General features: G+C 46.2%; 1 protein-coding gene across 3 annotated transcripts in view; it reads right to left on the minus strand.

Moving 5' to 3' along the window:
• Positions 1–20,673, minus strand: part of LOC128810381 (putative methyltransferase DDB_G0268948) — a 172,305-nt gene that overhangs the window by 61,878 nt on the left and 89,754 nt on the right. For 2 of the 3 annotated variants that reach the window (XM_053983204.1, XM_053983201.1), the window contains exons 2-3: positions 6,306–6,417; positions 4,685–4,864 (exon numbers count right to left, since the gene is read on the minus strand). The gene's annotated coding sequence lies outside the window, so the exon portion shown is untranslated. The remainder of the gene's footprint in view (positions 1–4,684; positions 4,865–6,305; positions 6,418–20,673) is intronic. The other variant, XM_053983202.1, reaches the window with a different exon arrangement.

The raw sequence follows: 20,673 nt of genomic DNA on the forward strand, positions 1-20,673 counted from the left end.
CTCCAACTTTTTTTTTTTTTCCCCAGATTTGGCCAGGAGAAATGGAAAAAGATTTACAGTACAGCTAAAGGCCAGACACCAAACCTCTTGACTTATCGTCTGGTATCTAATCTTTAAATTAGAAAGGAACTGAAGACACGGCTTCAGAAGTTACCACTACCGGGTTCCTAAAGCTGGGGAAAAAAATCACAATAATGTAGTTTTTAGAAGCCAGATGGGTAATCCACAGTGTTATTAACATTTGGAACACAAGCTGGTCTGCAAGGGGCTCTGCTGTCCCTTTCTCTGGAGCCTAGGCAGCAGTGGTGCTGCACAGATCTGAGCTCCAAACACGAGGCACGATGGTGGTCCTGGCCTCATGACTGGCAGCAGCAGAGGGAAGAGGGTGCCAGGGGTTGGAGCTCTTTTTGTGATGAACCTACGCTTGATACCCCTGGCTCCTGCCCTGCCTGCCATGCTCATTCTAGAGATGAATGGAGATGGGCAGGGCAGAGCAGGGAGCTCGTCTGGCAGCTTAAAAACAGAAAGGAAGAAAACTTCACAGCCAGCTTTTTCTTTGTTCAGCAGTAAGGAATGACCCTCATTCTCCCTAATAAAACTCCCCAGCCATCCTGTGATGGGCAAAGGAATAAGAAGTAAGAGATGGAACGGTGGTGCACGTGCCATAAACATCACTTCTGTGTGCGCTCCGCTGCCAGAGCACACATAATAAAGCCTAATTTCCTGGTGCCGTGCCCTGACTGCAGTACACTGCCCAGATCTTCCTCTTGCTCTCAGCTGAGAGCCAAGTCATTCTATAGGATTATTTTGTTAAGAGCAAAGCTATTTGATCTGAAGAGATTTAGCACCAGATTATGGCCACAGCTTTTTCCGGATCAGTGGCAGCAGGGGAAGAGGGCAGGAGCTATCTGGTGATTTGAGTTGGATCTTGGAGTTTGGGAGACCCAGGTTCAGTCCTTTCAGCAAGCTCCCCACACATCTGGAGATAAGATACCTCTCCTTCTGTTTGCACACTGAACCTCACACCTCTCCTCTACCATGGGGGAAAGTAGGTTTTGATAGAGCTGCTGACTTGGGGAGAATTCCTGGTTTTCATTTCTCATAGAATCACAGAATGGTTTGTGTTGGAAGGGACCTTAAAGCTCATCTCATTCCAAGCCCTGCCATAGACAAGGACACCTTCCACTAGAGCAGGTTGCTCCAAGCCCTGTCCAAATTAGCCTTGACCACTTCCAGGGATGGGGCAAATTGCTGTCCTTCATTTCATGAATTGTTTAATGACAATGACTCTCCCCTGAACTCCTTAAATTTCATCTCTCTTTTTGCACATAAATATTCCTTTTATATACAGAAAAGTCTAATTTGCATAGGGAATGGGAATAGTCTTACAAATTTCATAGTCTAGCTTCCCAAAACAGCCAGTTCCAGCCAGGGTGGTTTATTACAACATCCTTTGGACTCTCACACTGTTGGAAAGTGTTACCTGAGTACTTCTAGTGAAACACATGAATGGACACATATCTAAAAGAAATTTGTACAGATGGGTGCACACACAGACAGACTCTGCTCCTGAAAGCACTCTGTGACAACTCCTTCCTTGTAAAAAATTATTCTTGTTACCACACAACTGCTCTTCTGACACACCTGCAGCTCTACAGGGAAGAATGTTTATCTCAGGCTCTCAGTTGGGTTGGCACCAACAAAAGCATCGCTGCTCCCACCATAAAGTCCTTCAGTACAAAGTACAAGTCATTTTATAGAGAGAAGATCTTTCCAGAATTTTAGATTTGCTCCACAGTGAGGGAAGTGAGAGGTATGACACATCCCTTCCACCTCATGGGCTGGAATTGCACCTGAAATCCCCATCCCATCCCATCCCATCCCATCCCATCCCATCCCATCCCATCCCATCCCCCTCCGTTTCCCCAGTCTGTCTCTATTTCACACACCAAAGCCACAACATTTTGAATGTTATGCACCTGGAGCAAGCTGCAACTCCAAAACCAGCAAGAGAAACCATAATCATAAGTTCCACAGCCCAAAGCAGCCATCGTGGGATGCTCTGAGTCTCTTCCAACTTCATAAAACAATGGCCAAACCTCCTTTGATTGCTCTGGGAGCAGGTTTTAGCTCTTTCTGAACCAATTAAATACTTCTTTCTCCAGGGCCATGCCTTAGTGTTAATTCTTTGGAAAACACAGACAAAGCTGTATCCCTCTGAGGACGCTGGGTAAGCTGTTGCCAAATCTGCTTTAATTTTGGTGTGTGTGGAACTATGAAGCAGCAGCAGGGCCCATCACATGAGCTGGGGTACACATCTAACATGCCAAGCCCTGTGGCAATGGGACAAAAAACATTTCAGCTCATGGGGGGCTCTTTGAATCTGCAGCCTGGTGCAACCCATGGATCAGCTCTGGGTCAGTCACCCTGCGGGGTTTTGTGGGCCTCAGTTTAGAAACCACAGGGCTGCATCAGAAAAGTAACATAGAAATTTCATTTAGACTGGAAAAGAAAAAGTTAATTTAAATAAAACATAATGGAATATAAATATAATTATGATTTTACCAACTGTGACAGCCCTAGCAGTTACAGGAAATGCTGATTAACTTGAAAATACAAAACAACTGCTCTTAGAATTGGATATTCTAGTGAATCTTCCTTCCCAGCTCCATGATGAATTCTTGGACAGCTAAATAAGAAATCAGGACTGGGCACTGCTCACATTATGGGCAGAAACAAAGTCATGGTAACATGGAGTTGATTGTAAGCCTTGACTAAAGGCACTGTATTAATTCCATGGATTTGCTAAGAGCTTGGGCCAAATGATTAAATTGGTACTGCTATTTATGGATCAGATGTTTATATTTCACTTACAGGTCAACTTCACTGATGTAACGATGACCCCAGGCCTCTGTAAGAGCAAAGCTGAAGGGCTGGCCAGAGAGATGCTCACAGGGTTTGACAACTTGAGAAACTTGGCACGAACATGGGCTCCTGAGATGTGTGAGGAGGCAGAGACTGGTGGTCCTGAGCCTCCACTGGCCCTTGGGAAAAGGTGGAGCTGAAAAGGGGGGTGCAGAGGCCACCGCGGCGGCGCTCCCTGTCCCCTCTGCTGCACAAGTCATGACCTCTCCAGACTACAAGCAACACTGTGGAGATTGTGGGTATCATGTTGCTTAAAACTGGATGCTGAAGCCTCTAGCTGAGACAATTTATTGCTGTTCACAGAGGAAATGAGTACAAATTTGGCTGGGGACATAAATAAATATGAGATCATTTGCTTGGTGCTGACTTATGTGATGAATGGTTTGTATTTAACCGTTTCCATCACACGTTGTCCAAATCCTGGAAGCAGCGTTCTTCTTCTGGGATCAACAGGAGCTGTAGGTGCTCTGCTCCTCAAAACACCCACATTTGCCCGTGCCAAAATAAGCACCAGGCACTTCTCAACTCTCTCTTTCAGGATTTTGTGTTTGCAGCATTTGTTACTAAACAGTCAAACTGATCGTTGCTAAAGCCCTGAGACATCACGACTTGTCCTTTCCAAACTTCCATCTAGGCTATTTTTCACACTTATACTGAAATGTTCACCAGGTCTACATGTTTTGCACCAGATATTTCTTTGTGCATCTATATACTGAAAGAAACCTTTAAAAGTAACAGTTGGTAGAACAAATGGCAGTGTGATTTTCAGTGTTTGAGATTCTGATTATTCAAAATTTCATCACAATGCCCAGATCCCAATATCCAGCCTTATGTATGGAGTTCTGACTGAATGGATCTGATTTTGGGGGCACGATAATAAAATGTAGAATACAGCTATAAATCAGAGTTTGCAGCACTGCAAGCACAAAATTTGGTTTCTACCATCAAAGCACTCTGAGAACAATAGAAGTCTGCACTGAAGTAGTTTGTGCTGTCAGATGGAGGGAAGATGTGGATGGTCTGGGGGAAGGAGGGAAGCTTGGAGCTGCCACAGATTTGCTTTAACATAAATCTGTGCAGCGTCCTTCATGCCCCTGAAGACACATAGCCAACAACCTTCTGAGCAAGAGACAACGTCACAGGCCACAAAAGGAAAATTTCCAGGCCAAAGGACTATGACTGCCCCAGGAGCAGCTGCAGTAATGATGTGAGCTGGAAGAAACGTGGTGGTTTAAAAGCTGTGAGCTTCTATATCTTAAGGTGAGATGTATCATGGAATCAAGCCCTGCAAGAGCATCTTGGGCTTAAGAGTGCTTCACTTGAAGCTTCAGTTCATCAAGCCATGTATTAAAGACCTGTGGAGGGCAGACTGGGGCTCAGTGGAGTGTTTTAAAGCTCCTTTGTAGAATCAGAGAATGGTTTGTGTTGAAGAGACCTTAAAGCTCATCTAGTTGCAATCCCCTGCTCCAGATAGTTCCTGTGGCCCTGGCTAAGGATGCTTTCATATGAATGCCACCTGCCTCAGCTCCTGTGCACCAGGAACTTAAAACAGAACACCTTCCACTCTTGATCCAGGTCTTGGTGAACCTGCTTCCCATTCTAGTTCTGAATTTCTAAGAATAATTTACACATACTCTGACAGCAGCCAAGGGAATCACAGGCTATTCTTGCACTCCTTTGCAGGGTTTGTTCTACCAGCCTTTGAGAATTGATGTCCCCAGAGAAAACTCAGGTAAACCAGGCCAAGAGAACATCATACCTTCTTATCCTGTGGGGCTCTCCTGAGATCATCCTGTTCTGCATCGTGTTTCTTTGGCCCTGACTGCAGCCAACTTGATTTACCCACCAAGGGCTAGGAGCTGTCTTCCCTGGTGTTGTAGGGCCATTGGGCTCTGGAGCACAATGTGTTCCTTGCAAGTGGATCTCCATGCAGACAGGCCTGGGAAGAAAAACAGACCAAGCCAGGGTTACTTCCATCCTCCTAATGCCTGTCCATAGTTAGGTATTTAAAAAAAAAAAAAAATGTTGTTGTTACAAGCACCTTGCTGACAACAAATCCTTTCTCATACATCCTTTTAGTGCTGGTGCCCTCCCTCCAGCAATGTCAAATGGAAAGAGTAAGGTTTCAGGCTCTGTACCAAGAAATTCCTGTTTTGAAAAGGCCAGACACAACAGCTGGGAAATTTTTGGTTGTTGCTGCCTTGTGTCAGTTCTTGCCCATTCTTGGAGTGGGGTGTAATTTCTGAAGCCTAGCAGCATTTGAAGCAGGCTGAGCAATCTTTGAATAATATCTTGGCTGACATTTCCCAGAGGCAGGAGTGTGTACTAACACAGAGCTATATGTGTGTTTTATGGCTGTCTATATACACACAGGCCTGGGGGGAGGAAAGGGGGGTAACTCAGCACGTCTGGCTTTCAAAATGCTGATTCAGGAGACTGGAAGCTACCCCCAGGTTGCTGTTCTAGCCAATCCTGCCCAGTTTTCATCCAAGATGAGTCTAGGAGAGCTGAGATGTCTGTTTAGGAAGAGGATCCAGCCCCAAAAGCAGTGACTGCCAGCAGCACTGCCGGGCTGTAATTATGAACAGATTTGTTTTTGTGATATTCACATTCCCAATGCTCCCCCTGCCTTTCCCCCTCTCAAGGCACTGTCTCCTCTCCTCCTCCTCCTCACATACATGCCGAGCCCCTGTGGGGACACACATTTCCATGGGCAGCAGCAGTGGAAACCAATGTCAGCCCAGTCATCTCCTGGAAGCAGCCTCCTACTCTCTCCAGCACCACGTTTCCATTACAGCAGCAAGGGATTTTTGTCCTCTCACAGGTGACTTCCCCCTTGGATCCTGTCAGGAGTGACTAAAAGGTGTCATTTTGTCTGTTTTCTCCAGTGTGGCTGCCCACACACATTCCCACAACCGTTTCTTCCCCCAGACTCTTTGGAAACACACATGTGCATAGAGGAGGAGGGAATCCCCTCGTCTCCAGGAAAGGCAAGGGAAGCTGTCTGAGCATTTAGCCCCAGAAAATTCAGCACAGGGGATGCAATCTGAACTGAGGACTTGAGACTAATCACATCAAGCTCTGAGCATTTGATCAGTCCTTCTCTGCCCTGCAGTTTAGCTGAGCTGTTAGGGGGCTTTGTCCTGGGGTTTTCATCCCAAGCATGCTCTGCCCCAGACAGGGATTATCCAACTGCACAAGCAGAATCAAGATGTGGAGTAGGAGAACACTTCAGAATCACCTCCTGATAAAATATCTGAGGCATTTGAATCCACATCCATCTTTCCTGGCAAAGTCTTTGTATCTCAGATATTTTGCTTTCAGAAGTTCTTTGGGCCTGAGCCCAAGAAGGAACACCTCCTCCTCTTCCTCCCACCCACCTGAGCCGGCAGAGGCAGCTGGTGGGGGCACTCCTTGCCCGTGGAATCTGGAAGGAGATCTGCAACAAGTCACCAGTGCTGGCTCTGCCTCTCTCCTGTGGGGATCAGGACTCTGCTGAGGAAAAGCAGATAGGGTTTCACACAATCCAAAGCACATGTACAGTAACTAAAGCTGCGTAAGCACTTTTCTTTCCTGGGGAAATTTTCCAAACGTATGTTTCAAAGGAATGTGAAAATATCCCCCCTCCTTTCTTGCTTGCTTCCTATAAGTCCAGCCCGATGTGGACAATCCCCTCAGACTCTGCTCCAAGAGGGATTTAAGGGTTGGGAAGGGGTAGGGATGACAAGGCTGGGAATTCATGTCCTGAGCAGCCAGTGCAGAGCAGGCCCCTAGGAAAGGACTTATCAGTCATAGAAACCACTTAAGGTGAATCATACAGTGCTGCTGTGAGAAAACACACCCAGGCACTCAAATTCAGTGAAAATGGATGTGTTTGGGGTCATTTCCCTCTATTTAAGCACCATCAGATGTTTGTATCCTCCACAGACAATTCAACTTTTTGGGCATCCCCTCCTCCTCCAGGAATGTCCATGCAAAAGGAAATTTCTCCATGGGAAGTAGTTTATTTAAAAGCCGGTTTTCACAGGGGAGGAGAAAAGCAAAGCCTTGACCAAACATTCTGACCAGCTGCTTTGTGCACGTATTGGCTGCAGTGGCTGGGGGCTGCACAGGGCTGCTAAAGACAGAGCTCCAGGGGAATGAGGCAAAGGTCTGGGGTCTCCAGCACAGGAAAGACATGGACATGTTGGAGTGAGTCCACAGAAGAGCCATGAAGATGATCAGAGGGATGGAGCAGCTCTGCGGAAAGGCTGGGAGAATTGGGATTTTTCATGCTGGAGAAGGATTTGGGGTGACCTAATTGTGGCCTTCCAGTGCCTGAGGAGCTGACAAGAAACGTGAAGAGAGAAAACTTACAAGGGCCTGGAGTGACAATGTAAGGGGGAATGGCTCCCCACTGGGAGGATTAGATCAGATATTGGGGAAGAATTCTTCCCTTTGAGGGTGGTGATGCCCTGGCACAGGTTGCCCAGAGAAGCTGTGGCTGCCCCTGGATCCCTGGAATTGTTCCAGGCCAGGCTGGATGGGGCTTGGAGCAACGTGGGATAGAGGAAGGTGTCCTTGCCCATGGCAGAGCTGAGTTTTAATGTCCCTTCCAACCCAAACCACTCTGGGACTCTATGAGAATGCTTGATGAGCAATGCCCAACCCTTCTGCAGGAGCTGAGCAGGGGAATCAGCTCTCGGGATGGTGCCCATGAACATGGAGCCAATATGCCCTGCTGATCCCATGATGGCTGCACCCTTCCCTTGTGTGGCAGGCACATTCTTCTCTCTCAGGATTTTTCATAGAGGAGCATAGAGAGAAGAAAGAGAAAACAATTTCTATTTCTGCTCCTTGTTTTTCCCATGTGGAATGTGTTTGGAGAATTGTTTACCTGGGGTGATTGCTTGATTGGATTCTGGTGAGGATTGTTTGAGCCTGATGGCCAATCCAATCCACTGTGTCTGGACTCTCAGGGTCAGGAGTTGTTAGATATGGTAGTTAGAAAAAGTAGGTATGTAGTTTTAGTATCTCCTTTAAATAGTATATTAATGTATTGTAGTATAGTTATAATAAAGAAATCATTCAGCCTTCTGAACTGGAGTCAGACATCAGCATTTCTTCCACCGGGTTCACCTGCATTTACAATACCCTTGCTCTGTGCTGAAGTGGGTATGCCCATGGGCACTGACACGTGAGTGTGTACGTGGATTAACAGACTCCAGTGTCCCCCACTCGTCCCCAGGGGCTGAGCATGGCCCTTGTCCAGGGTGAGGGATGAAAGAGCTCTCAGGGCCATGTGGGAAGCAGTTATCCCTTGGGAAATGGCTGAAAACCCCATCTATATCCATGGCTTTGCACTACATATCCCCAACACTGAACTGAGTCATTCTAGACAGGCTTATCAAAGATGATTTCCCCTTTAACTCCAAAAGCATTTGCTGGTTATAATTACTCTCCTCTTAAAAAAACCCCAAAACCAAAACCAAAACCAAATAAAAACCCCAGGAAAAACTCCAGCCCCCTGAGAAAAAGCATCCTCCTCTAAGCACTGTACACATAAATTCATGGAGAAGGAATGACAAACTCCCAGTGGGAGTTTCTGGTGGGTCACCACATTAGTTTGTAGACTTTTGTATTCTTGCAAACTGTGATGTAAAATGACATTGAAGGTCTGCTCAAAGTTCCCATTATTTCATATCTGGATTTAACCAGTAAACCTACAGGTCAGCTTCCACAGAAGAAGAAGAGCTATAGGTTTTTGCAGGAGGTTAAGTTCCAAAATCCTTCCCAGTGTCCCAGTCTGTGTGTGTGACTGAAACAAGCACCAGAGGTGAAGAGAAGGAATTAAATGTTTGAGCTTTATTGCCAGGGAATGTCACTCAGCAGAGCTGCTTTGTGTATTTGTGTCTATTTACACCCACTGAGGATCTAAAATTACAGTTTAAGCAGGAAGCTAAAGCTGGAGTTTTTAACAAGCCTCAGCAGTTGAATTTAATGCTCAGGAGCAGGGAGGACTGTTCTGGTGCTAACTGGGAGGAGAGCTAGACTTGAGAAATTATAATAAGAGACAATTTTCACCTTATTATCCACCTCAGGAAAACCAAGCCTTTTAAATATGCCTCAGGACAGAAGCCACAAAATGTTATTTAACATTGGAAAAGCCTTTCTGGGACTTACAGCAGCTTTCAGTCATGGAAAGGCAAAAATACATCCAGATCCTTTTTTTTTTTTTTTTTTTTTTTCAGACAACTCCAGATTAGAAACTCCTGACACCAAACCTGCCAAAATTGTCCAGACTCGCTCAAAATCACAAACAGAAATGAACAGCAGTCCCAGAAATGGGAAAGGCCAGAAGCCACTAAGCAGGAATCTACTTTTGTAACCAGGAGCTTTCTTTGATCTCTTTTACAGGTAATGGGCAGACCTCAGGCTCAGCATCCCTTCGGGAGGGGTGAGAGAGGCACGAGCTGAGTGATCCTGCAGAATTCCCGGCGTGGGGGAACTGAGGTGGGCAGCTGTGGAAAGACTTAGTGATGTGCTGAGGGCCAGGAGAGCTCTGCAAAGGAAATCTGCCTCTCCCAAGGGCACACAAATGCAGGAGCTGAGCTCCACATGGCCTGCAGGAAGGAACGTGAGCAGGAGCCAGGTGAAAGGCCTGACCTGTCATCAGCTCCCCTTCCCAGGGCCCAGGGCAGAGCAAAAGGAGATGACAGGAGAGCTCCCAGCCCTCCCCATCCCTGCTGGCTGTGCCTGGGGCTGTGTCCCCTCTCAGCTCTGGAACCCTTGGCCCAGTTGTGCTGGCCATTGCTCCAAAGCTCAGGTGCAGGAGGAGCAGGTGAACACAGGATTCCTGCAACCCTGGGCAAGGGAGCAGCTTCACTTTGAAGGGAAAACAGCATGGAGGCAGCTGCAAGGTCCTGACCCCAGCAAGAGAGCTGCTTCCCACTCTAGCATCGTTTTTACAATCAGCTTTTCAGCTGGAAACAGTCTTCCCTCTGCTACAGCTCTGCCCCTCCAAGTTTATTCCAGAGGGATCTGGTAAGGATTTGTCTGTATCTGAGCTCAACACACAACCCTCTGGCACAGAGGGAAAAAGCTTCCTTCAGTAGCTCACAACCAGATTTCAGTGTCAGCTTAGTTATTATTCACAACAGTTCTGCCTGGAAATTTCTAGAAACACAAGCAAAAAGTACCAGACTGTAGGGATGGCCATGCAAACTTCCAGGATGAAGTTTCTGTTTGTCCCACCCTTTCTGGGAGAGGCTGAAGGACCCCTTTTCCCACTGTGGTCCCACAGTGTGACCCTAAACCAGCCAGGACCTGATGCAATTCCCAGGAATGAGATTTCCTTTAATTCATGGGCTCTTGTCTTTGCCCTCTCAGCAGTGTCTGCAGCAGTCGAGTGCACTTCACAGCACAGTCTGATTCCTGAGTGATGCACAGAGTTCATAAATGCTCAATAGAGCTCCTTGAGCACGTTACAGACAGGAAAATGATACACTACCAACAGCAAGCTGGGTGCTACCCATTGATTACTCATTTATTAAACCCCCCCACTTCCAACCACTTGTAAATAAAAGACTTGCTATTAAAACTGAGCTCTCTTGAAAGCACAGAAGTGCACAGAGATGAAATTGCTTCCCAGACGTGGAGGTGACCTCTATTTACTATAAACATTATCCCACATTTAAATTTGGAAATGAAACAAGGGTGAGGCAAGGAGTCCGGATTCCGGTCAGAGCTTCCCTGCAGTCAGAGGTGAGCTCTGGTGCCAAGGCTTGCTCGAGCCCTCCTGCCTGCCTGCTTCCACAGGATCTTTGGATCACTCTGTACATGTTTCAGACTGGGTGGGGGAAAGGTTCCTTTGCACAGACATCTGATGAGGCTTACTCACAAGTGTTACTCACCAGCCACTTGCTTGTGGGCAAGGAGAAGTTCAAGCCCCATTCTTTGCTCAGACCCAAGAAACAGCCACAAATCACCTTAAAGCGAAAGGGCTGGGTTCAACTCAAGATCATGTACCCTGTGGTTTGTATGAAAAAGCAACATCAGTTGGAAGGAATTTCTCTCAGCTGAAAGTCAGGAAAAACATTTATGCCACACAACCCCTCTGCAGCAGCACAAGCCTAAGCCAGGCCTCAGTGAAGTAAGATCCTACATCCCATTCCCTTTATGTTGTGCTTGCAATTCCCAGTCAGGCTGTTGCATCCCACACTCACAAAAGTGAACAAAAGCTGATGCTATCAACTTGAAGTCTGAAGTTTCTAACACCCCCATTCCACGAGGGGGTCAAGAGGAAACCCAGGTTGCTGCAGCCTGAAGGTCCTTTCATGTGAAGGAACTTCATGTGCAGGTCCTGCTGGCTTTGGCAAACACCTGGATCTAGAGCCAGCTCAAAGCCCTGTCTACAAACAACGCCTGCAAACCCAAAGCTGAAGCCTGAAGGCATTGGTGTGACAGCCTGTTCTCGTGAGCTGAGAGGACTGGAGGGAGGATCCAGGTAGCCTGCAGAGTACACGTTGTCCTTCTGACTGCCATGCCTCACCTTGCACAGCTTTTTCTTGAATCCAGCAGTATAAAGGGTTCAGTAAACAAAAAAATAGCTAAAATCACTGGTAATTTTTTAAAAAATTAAAAGAAAGGGGAATATTATTTTACATATTCCCCCACCACTGTATAGACTCTGTTTCCTATTAAAGGCAACTGTGTGTAGTGTTTCCATTAAGATTCTGCTTCCTGTTGTGTAATATGGAATGTTAAAAATCTCAATATTGCTTCAGAAGTTATTACAAACTCCAGAGAGTTTTCTATTCCCAAGAAATCTCTCCCAGTGGGAAGCTGGAATAGTTCCTGCAGTATTTACAGCAAATGCCTCAGACCCTATGTAATATTTATGGTGTCCCTCTCATCTTATCCAGGCTGGTTTGCTGTTCTGCTGCTGTGAAAGAAAAGCCTGTTTCAATGGTTCAGGGCTGTGACACTCACTTTGAAGGATACTGAAGTGGATACAACAGCCACAGGAAATGTTCCAGTCTCGCTGAGGTACCTCAGAGAGATATTCAGTCAAATGAGAATTCACTAATCTGATTCCCAGGAAAAAAAAAATTAAAAATCACTGTAACATAGTAGAGAAAGAAACACAACAGATCTGCTTTCATGGCTTGCCAGATCTGGATTCCATGAAAGCCAGGAGAAAAATTCCCATTCACTTTCATGGGAATAGGATTTTGACCCTGCAGGTCTTCCATTCAAACAGAATTATGATGCATCTTGAAACCTTGTGAGAATTAGGTGACATCCATTTGCATTGAAAAGAAATCACTGTATGCTGGGATATATTTGCATGGCCACAGCTCACAGATACCACAGCCCTTCTTACAGAACCATAAACTGGGGCAGCAGAACAAGCCAGGTGGGGTCATCACTGCTTCAGTTAAGTCAAGGGCAGAGGTGCCACCTCAAACTGCTGCTCCAATATTGCTCCACATATCAAAGTGCCTGAGCTCGATCAACTGCAGAATAAATGTCTGCTCCAGAGCTGTTCCCACTTTGCTGCCTGTGGGACAAATGAATGTACAGTGGCAATAGCGGTGTGTTCTAACCTGCCAGAAGAAGTGGAGATAAAGAAAGATGCCCCTTTGGGTTGAGCTTGGTACAAGATATAAATGACAAACAGATGATCAAACTGACAGAGAGGAGGGTTAGATGAGAGATTAGCAAGAAATTGTTCCCTGTGAGGATGGGGAGGCCCTGGCACACATAAACTGTGCCTGCCCCATAATCCCTGGCAGTGTCCAAGGCCAAGTTGGATGGGGCTTGGAGCACCCTGGGATAGAGGAAGATGTCCCTGCCCATGGCAGAGGGTGAGACTGGATAAGCTTTAAGGTCCTTTGCAATCCAAACCACTCTGTGATTCTCTTATTCTATGTGTGCATACTGACAACTCCTTCAGTGAATCCTTTTGCAGTCCTACATCCCAACCTAAACTTTCAGAACTAGAGGTCAGAGCTCAAAGTCCATACTTAAGTCCCTAGACCAGACCATGATTCGCATGTGCCAGGCACTCAGCAGCTTTCATTCATCCAGAGAGAAGATGATGAGTACACAGTACTTTTTAAATACAAGTATTTTCTGAGGACTTGTGAAGCCTGCAACTGCAGACAGCTCGTCCCAGAGGTGCTGGAGGCATCAGTCAAGTTGAAAGTTAGGGAAATGGGATGTGGCACCTGGATGAAAGGGATGAAATGAACAAAGATGGAGCCAGGGGCCAGAAGTGAGTCCTGGCTGTGCAATCTGCCAGATGGGACATCAGCTCTCCCGGGGAACGGCCGGAGCCTGAGTCATTGCAAGGTGGTCTGAGCAAAGTCCTGGGAAACACTGCCAAGATCAACCTGCCCTGCTCTCTGTGGATGAGCGACAGCCCAACAGGGCAGCCCGTGTCTATTGCTGTCTCCACAAACAGAGAGGAGATTATGTGGGAAGGAGGAACCCGCATTAGCTGTATCCTTGAGGGCAGATTATAGTTCAGGAGACAAACAGTCCTAGGAATGAGGAACAGCAGGAGTGCTAAGCCTGCATGGTCATTTTTAGACCTGCATGGTCTTTGCATATTCACACGTACACAGGAAGAGAATTCATCACACCAAATAAACCACAGCCCTGGCTTGGACATGGACAAATATGTTCTGGACGACTGGAGGGTGATGTTGCAGTGAAGGGAATCAAAATTTTAGCATGATGTCTCAAGAGACATTTAGAGTGGAGAAGATGGAAACCCTTCATCCAGAGAGCACACTGATGGAAGATCCATGGGACAAGAAGAAATAGTAGCTGCTCCATATTGAAAAGCAGAGATACTGAGGGGAGCAGTAAAAAGATTAAAGTCGGTGTCTGGTTTTATTTAACAACATCATTAATTCCTTGAGAATCAAAAGGAGTGAGTACATTCACATCTGAAATGACTTTGAGACACGCAGCCAACATCCGTATTGCACTGAGCACTCAGAAATATGAGGAGGAAGCAGTGAAACAAGATTCAGTTCAGGGTAGGGAATGCCAGGGAGGGAGAGTGATCCAAACTGCAGATATTCCGTGGAAGAAATACAATTTGAGAGCGGGGATTGGGGTGAAGGTTGTCCTCTGAGACATGGATTTATAAAACAGAAAGGCAAGACAGCCATAATAAATTGGACATAGTTACTGTGTGCATCAGAGAAGGAGCATCTCTGGCAAAGGGATCACTAGTGAGATAACAGGGATATTACTGATGAATCCAAACTTAAATGGAAAAGAAGAAGAAAAGGCAGGCAAGAATAACAGGAATGATTAAGAGATGTGTGCATATAACTTTAAGGCTTATTGAAATAAATTTAGAAAGCTCTTAACAGAAGACAAAATTACCTTTTAATTTAAAATCATTGATAATCCCTCATTAGAAACTAATGTATTTGTTGAGAAAAATGTGTTCAAAAGTTCAGGATTTCATAAACCTAGTACAAGATGCAGATGAGGGAGAAGTCAACTAATCTTTCTGTAAAATGGCAACAACCACAGTGCAGAGACACACCCATCGAGGTACTAAAGACAAGTATCAAATCCTGGTATCCAAAATGAGTCCCTAGCCAGGATAAATGCCTGTTTACCTATCCCCTGGGTTTAAGAGGGAATATGTGAATTTACTATTTGGGAGATGGGAAAAGCTGAATTTAATGAAAAAATGGCCTCTCTTTGCATATGAGAGCTACTCCTGGTTTGTTTATATTTTCCTTTCCTGGGATGATTTCAAATGAGTTTGCTGCTCATGGCTGTCGGCTGCAGTTGGAGCGTGCAGTGAGAAGGAATTGATAAAAATGCCACTTGGGATTTCCATGCTAAATATCAGAGCATTCCCCTCGTGTTGAGCAGCCTGATTAGACCAGACAAAGCACTTGAAGAACAGAAGTCTAATGCAGGAAGCAAGTCTGTGTGGAAGGAGGCAAAGACAGGCCTGGTTCACATCACCAGCAAATCCTGCACCCCCAGGAATCCTGGATTTCTCCATGGAAGTGATACCTTAGGTTTTAAGCTTTTCTGTTCTGTTTTGGTGTGCAGCTTTTAGCTTTATATTAGGTGTTACTGGGATCTTTTCACAGGGTGGTGAAGACAAAACAATTCTATTCTAGCTAGAGACTCAAGGACAATCTCTTCAAACTTCAAGCCCAAACCATAAACAACATGAAAAGAGGAGGGTGGGCAAGCGAGCAAGGAGGATGCAACTTCATAATTTGAAGCTATTAATTGGACAGTTAACTCCTGTATGCAAATAGACTAAAACCTTTAAAAATGTGTGAGATCTTGTGACCAAGCCCTCTTTTGCTTCCATCTTGGAGCCATCCGGGCAGAGCCACGACTGTGGCTCCGGTGGGAGCTGGGCTCGGGTCTGGGCTCTCTGCAGGCAGCACGTGGTTGAGGCTGCTTGGACAACACGGTGTATCCTATCTTTCCTGCACGCTGTTAGGGAATTTCTTGTGGGACTAATGGCTTGATCGTTAGCCAGAGAGGGGCTGAATTCTGCACGCATTCCTCTCACACCTCATTACCACCCCGCCACCCCCCGGCTGCCTCTGTTTGTTTAAGTGGAGCTCCTCAAGTCGAGGATGCTCATTAGGAGCACACGATAAACACAGCACTTGTGCACTTGCCTAATTTGGTACCTCTGATGAGCCAGAACTTAATAAATGCAAACTGCTACCCAAATTACTTAGATTTGTTCAGTCATTTTCTGTCTTCCTCAGCATATTCTAAGGGCTGATCTCATGACATTCTCCTTCATGCCAGGTTTTTTTTTGTCTATCTGAACTTTCTTTTTCCACTAGAAGCCTCCAAGCTGGGCTCCTCTCAGGCACTTTGCATATATTATTTCATTGCTTCAGTGGAATGGTTCAAATTATAGTTTTCCAGCTGAGATACAAAGACTAATTCATTCAAGACCACCTTTTTTTTTTGTGCATGTGTGTTTGTGTGTGTGTGACAGTGTAGATTTCTCTGTGGCCCTTGAGGAAATAAAATGCACCCAAAGTGCTCTGGGAAAATTGGGAGCACGATGGAGAAAGCAATTTGTGGAGCAAAGTCATGTGCTGTCAAGTGTATCCCATGCACTCTTTGGGGATGAGCTGATTGTCTCTGGATGGTGGGAGAGAGGGCAAGAAACCAGACACAGAGAATGCTGATTGACAAATACAAATCTGGGCTGAAATCCTCTGCTGATACTGATCAAATCAAATCCACAGCAGGAGTCAAAACCAAGAAACTGGCTGCTAATTTTTGTAGCTAAGCATCCAACAGTGAGCACCAGTGTTTTATTGGGGAGCCCAGGAAGGGATGTGCATCCTTCTCCTTGCTCCTGGTCTGAGTAAGGCAGGAGAACCACCAGGAGCACTGCATTCACTTCTGGGATCCCCAGCAGAGTCCAGAGGAGGTCACAGAAATGATCAGAGGGATGGAGCACCCCTGCTATGAGGGAAGGCTGGGACAATTGGCAATATTCAGCCTGGAAAAGGAAAAGGAGACCTCACTGTGGCCTTTCAGCTCTTAAAGGGGGTCTGTAAGAGAAATGGAGATGGACTTTTTAGCAGGGCCTCTTGCTCTGGGACAAAGGGGGATGGTTCTAAACTGAAGGAGGATCAGTTTAGATTAGATATAAGGAAGAAGTTTTTAACAATGAGGTGCTGAGGCCCTGGCACAGCTTGCCCAGAGAAGCTGTGGCTGTCCCATCCCTGCAAGTGTCCAAGGTCAGGCTGGACAGAGCTCTCAGCAACCTGACCTAATGTAAAATGTCCCTGCTCGCTGCAGGGGGTGGGACTGAATGACCTTTGAAGGTCCCTTCCTACCCAAACTATTCTGGGATTTTGTGATCTCTGCTCTGGTGTTTGTGCCAGGGGTGACCTCACCTCCAGCTCTTGGGAAACCAGGCTTAGGTGCCTCTGATCTTTCCTGGGATGGACAAACTGGACAGGGAGGGCTGGTGACATGCCATGAGGCCTCTGGATACAGCAGAGTGCGTCACCATCTGGGTGTCAGCATGCAGGGTTTAGAGCTCCAGGGACTGTTCCATGGCTGTAATCCCAGAGAAGTCATTCAGGGCAAATGAGAAATATGCCAGGTAGATGCCTAAAATGAAGATGGAAGTGTCTCTCATTGCCTTGGCCCCACATTCCTGCCTAGCCTGGGAGGACACCAGGGAGATCATCCATGAGAGCACGATTGGCAAACAGAGAATCAGTGTGGGCAGTGGGATGTCACAGGACAAAGGGAGACACATGGCAAAGGCTGAATCCAGCTTTATTTCTACCATTCCGTGGCCATAATTGTGGTATTTGACAAGTAGCTCAAATTCACTTAGTGTAATCTTATAAAGTAAATAGCTTTGATCCGATGTGTTTAATTTAAAGCACTTACATTTTATTTATTCTTTTAGTGTGAAGAACAGACTGCACTTTCTTTAATAATGTCTAAGAAATAAGGGTTTCCAACCCCCACACAGAGCAAAATTCATACCAGCAATACAACTGTGAAAAGTGATTTCCTTGAGCCTGTTTTCATGCAGAAAAAACAACTCCTGTGCCTCAGGAATCAGTGTGGCCATGTATTGAAATATAGTGCATCAAATAACTGGATGAATATTTGGAAAATTAACTCATGAATGATTTGTGAAGTTGAGAAATTGATAACTGCTCAGTCACAGCAACTGTGAAGAATTGATATGATGATAAAAATCATGGAGAATATATTAAGGGCCTCAGGAAAAAAAAAAAATAAAAAAGGAGAAAAAGAAGGAATTAGTTTGCAAGATATTATTGCTTTTGAAACGTTTGCCTAGCAACAGCCCAACAAATGCTCCAAGTATGGCTGTATTTCATATTCTCACAGCAATACCACATCATGTTTCAACACAAGCCAGCCCTGAAATCCACCCTGGTGACCTCAGCTGCCCTGCTCTGGTGCTTGGGCATCTCACAGCTCCCACCCTTCCCGAGCCCTGGCCGATTGCAGCCCCGGCTGGCCATGGCAGGGCACAGAGCGCATCTGTTTCCGCTATCCTACGTTGCAACAACTTATTCCCCACTTTCTGTCGCCTGGCACCACGGAAGAAAACAGCTCAGTGTGCCAATTTCCCTGTCTGTGCCCCAGTGGCAGCGAGTGGTGCCCACCTCTGCCCACTCAGCACTGCCTGACCTCACTTTCCCCACACGCTGTCTGAGCTGGAGAAGTCAAAGTCAGGTCAAGTTCTTGTGTTCCAAGCCCAGGTAAAATCTCTTCCTCACAGAGTTCTGTTTATTTTCCCATCGTCTCACTCATGGCTTTGCTTTTCAGAGCAGACCTGAAAATTTGAGTCTAACAGCAGAAACAAATCAGGGGATTTAAACAAAGTCCAGTGAACTGCTAGGAAAGGAAAGGTGCCAATCTGTCGGAAATTTAGCCTGTCAGAAATAAGGTTCAGATCCATTTGTGTCCCTGCTATCCCACAGAGCTCAGATGTAAGTGAGAACAGTTTTCAGCATAAATAGTGGCCGTGCTGTGAGAAGCAGAGAGTTGTGTACATGGAGGGAAGGCTTGGCATGGCACATGGCTCCCCTGAGTTTTGAGCCTGCTGTTTCCAGAGTTATACCACTGTTTTCAAAAAGGAGGTGGATTTAGGTGCTCCTGTCTCTCAGCAATGGTGTTTATCCCTGAAAATGAGCTCAGGCTCCTGGATTGCCTGCTAAGCCCTGTCCTCAGAGGGAGCTGGGAGACCGTGGTGCTGTGGAGGCAGGAGAACAGCAGCTCCTGCTGCACTCTGAACTCTGAGGCAGCTGTGACCCAGAAGCCTCCATCCAGACACACCTCTCCTGTCTCCTCTCTTGTACCCTTGGCCAGTAGAGCAGCAGAACTCATGGCAGGCAGCAGGGACAGCACAGCCTCACCACCCCAGAAATGCACACGAGCACATTCTGTCTCCTGCCAGTGTGGCTCTGGAGAGGTGACCTCTGCCAGAGGGATGAGGCAAACAGCCAGGCAGGTGCAGCTTTAATCAGGTGCCCTTTTGAGGCAAAAGGCCTTCATTTCATCACCTGTGTCACTTTGCAATTTGGGCAGGCTTCGAGCAGAGGGGTGGGCAGCAAACACAAGACAGCTCCATGTACCTGCTAAGCCTGGCAGCTCTCTGTACTCAGCAGTGCACCTGAGTGTGTACTCCAGCTGGAGATCCTTTGCCAGGATAAATTTTGTCCCCAGCAGGAGGGCCAGGCAGTGCAATTTGATCAGCTAACCCTTAAAACACAGACAAAGCCCAGCCCAAGGCCACCCAGAAGCAATCTCGAAGTGAGAGCAGTTCAGCAGCTGTCCTTGGGTGGCTGCAAACTGCTTTTATGAGTGCAGTTGCAGGAAGCAGGGACTGCACATCATCACCTCTGTTTTCCAGGTCCAGGTCCTGCAGGCCTTGGTTTCATGGTAACTGGAACCAGATCTTTGTTGTTGCATTTGTCTTGATTTAACCCCTTTTCTGTTAAAATTACCTAGACTATATGAGGTAGAATTTAGTCTCACATCCTGCTTTTACATATGCCAGAACCCACACAATTCCTATCACAGCATAACATTTACCAACATGGAGCTCACCCAGCAGCATTTTTAGAACATTTCTGATCTAGAAAAATGACTTTACACGGAATCACCTTGTTCTGCATCCTGCTATTATCATATTTAATCTAGTGCTGGGAACCTGAGAGCTGGAATCACCACATCACAGTTTTCACATCCCTATCACAGATCAGATGCAGAGGGATCAGTGCATCAGCTGCTGCCTGCAAAGCACGCTGAGGCTCACAGAGGAAAGCATGGCAGTGACAAGTGTTATTTATTAATCTAGGAGTTAATAACCCTTTATTTCACAGCATATCTCTGACTTTGGTCATCACACCCTTCCCACCTCCCCATTCCAAACCACAGAGGGCTGCAATACAGAATACATCTGTTTCCTGTTTCTGAAATTGCAATGACACATTTACAACCAGCACATTTACAACCAGCACCCTCATCTGAGATTCAGAGGCAAGCAGTTTGTATTTACAAGTAATATGTGCTCCTGAACCTATCAGGCTCCTTTGCATTGGATTGCCTGCTGAAAATGCAGAATAGACAAATACAGGAGAAAGAACATTCCTGTTATTTGGAGAGGTTTGAACCATCCTCTTTTTCTCTTACTGCTATTAAAATTAAGTAAGTGTCTGGGATAATCTGATATATTTAACAGACATAAGTAATTGTAATGACATACAGGGAGAAAAGACAATTATTTAAATTGGTCATGAATGTTCTTTACTAAGATATTAGTAGTAGTAGTTGTAGTCATGAGAACCTGCAGGCCAAGTAAAGGTATATGCTGGCTTCACTACTTCACTGAAGCAAGGCCAGTGGGTAAAACCCTGGCCAAAAGAAATCAGTGGTTAGAAGGGCCCTGTGCCTTGGCTGCAGGCTCCATCACACACCTACAGGTTCTGTGCAGTGCAGCTCCTCAGGCCCCTCAGATGCTCTGGGACAAAGCCTGGCCAGCCCACAATTTAGGCTTTCCATCACCTGCTGACACGTTGGATGCAGACTGGAAGCTTGGCCTCCTGCCATTCTGGTAGGTAGTGAGGCCGAGGGAATTGCATCCCTTTGACCACTCCTCTCTCTCTGCCTCCTCAGATTACACAGCTTGAGACTGATGGGACCAGCCCTGTGCTCAGGGATAAACATTGGTGAAAG

This window comes from Vidua macroura, chromosome 7 (assembly GCF_024509145.1).
Source record: "Vidua macroura isolate BioBank_ID:100142 chromosome 7, ASM2450914v1, whole genome shotgun sequence".
Taxonomy (NCBI): domain Eukaryota; kingdom Metazoa; phylum Chordata; class Aves; order Passeriformes; family Viduidae; genus Vidua; species Vidua macroura.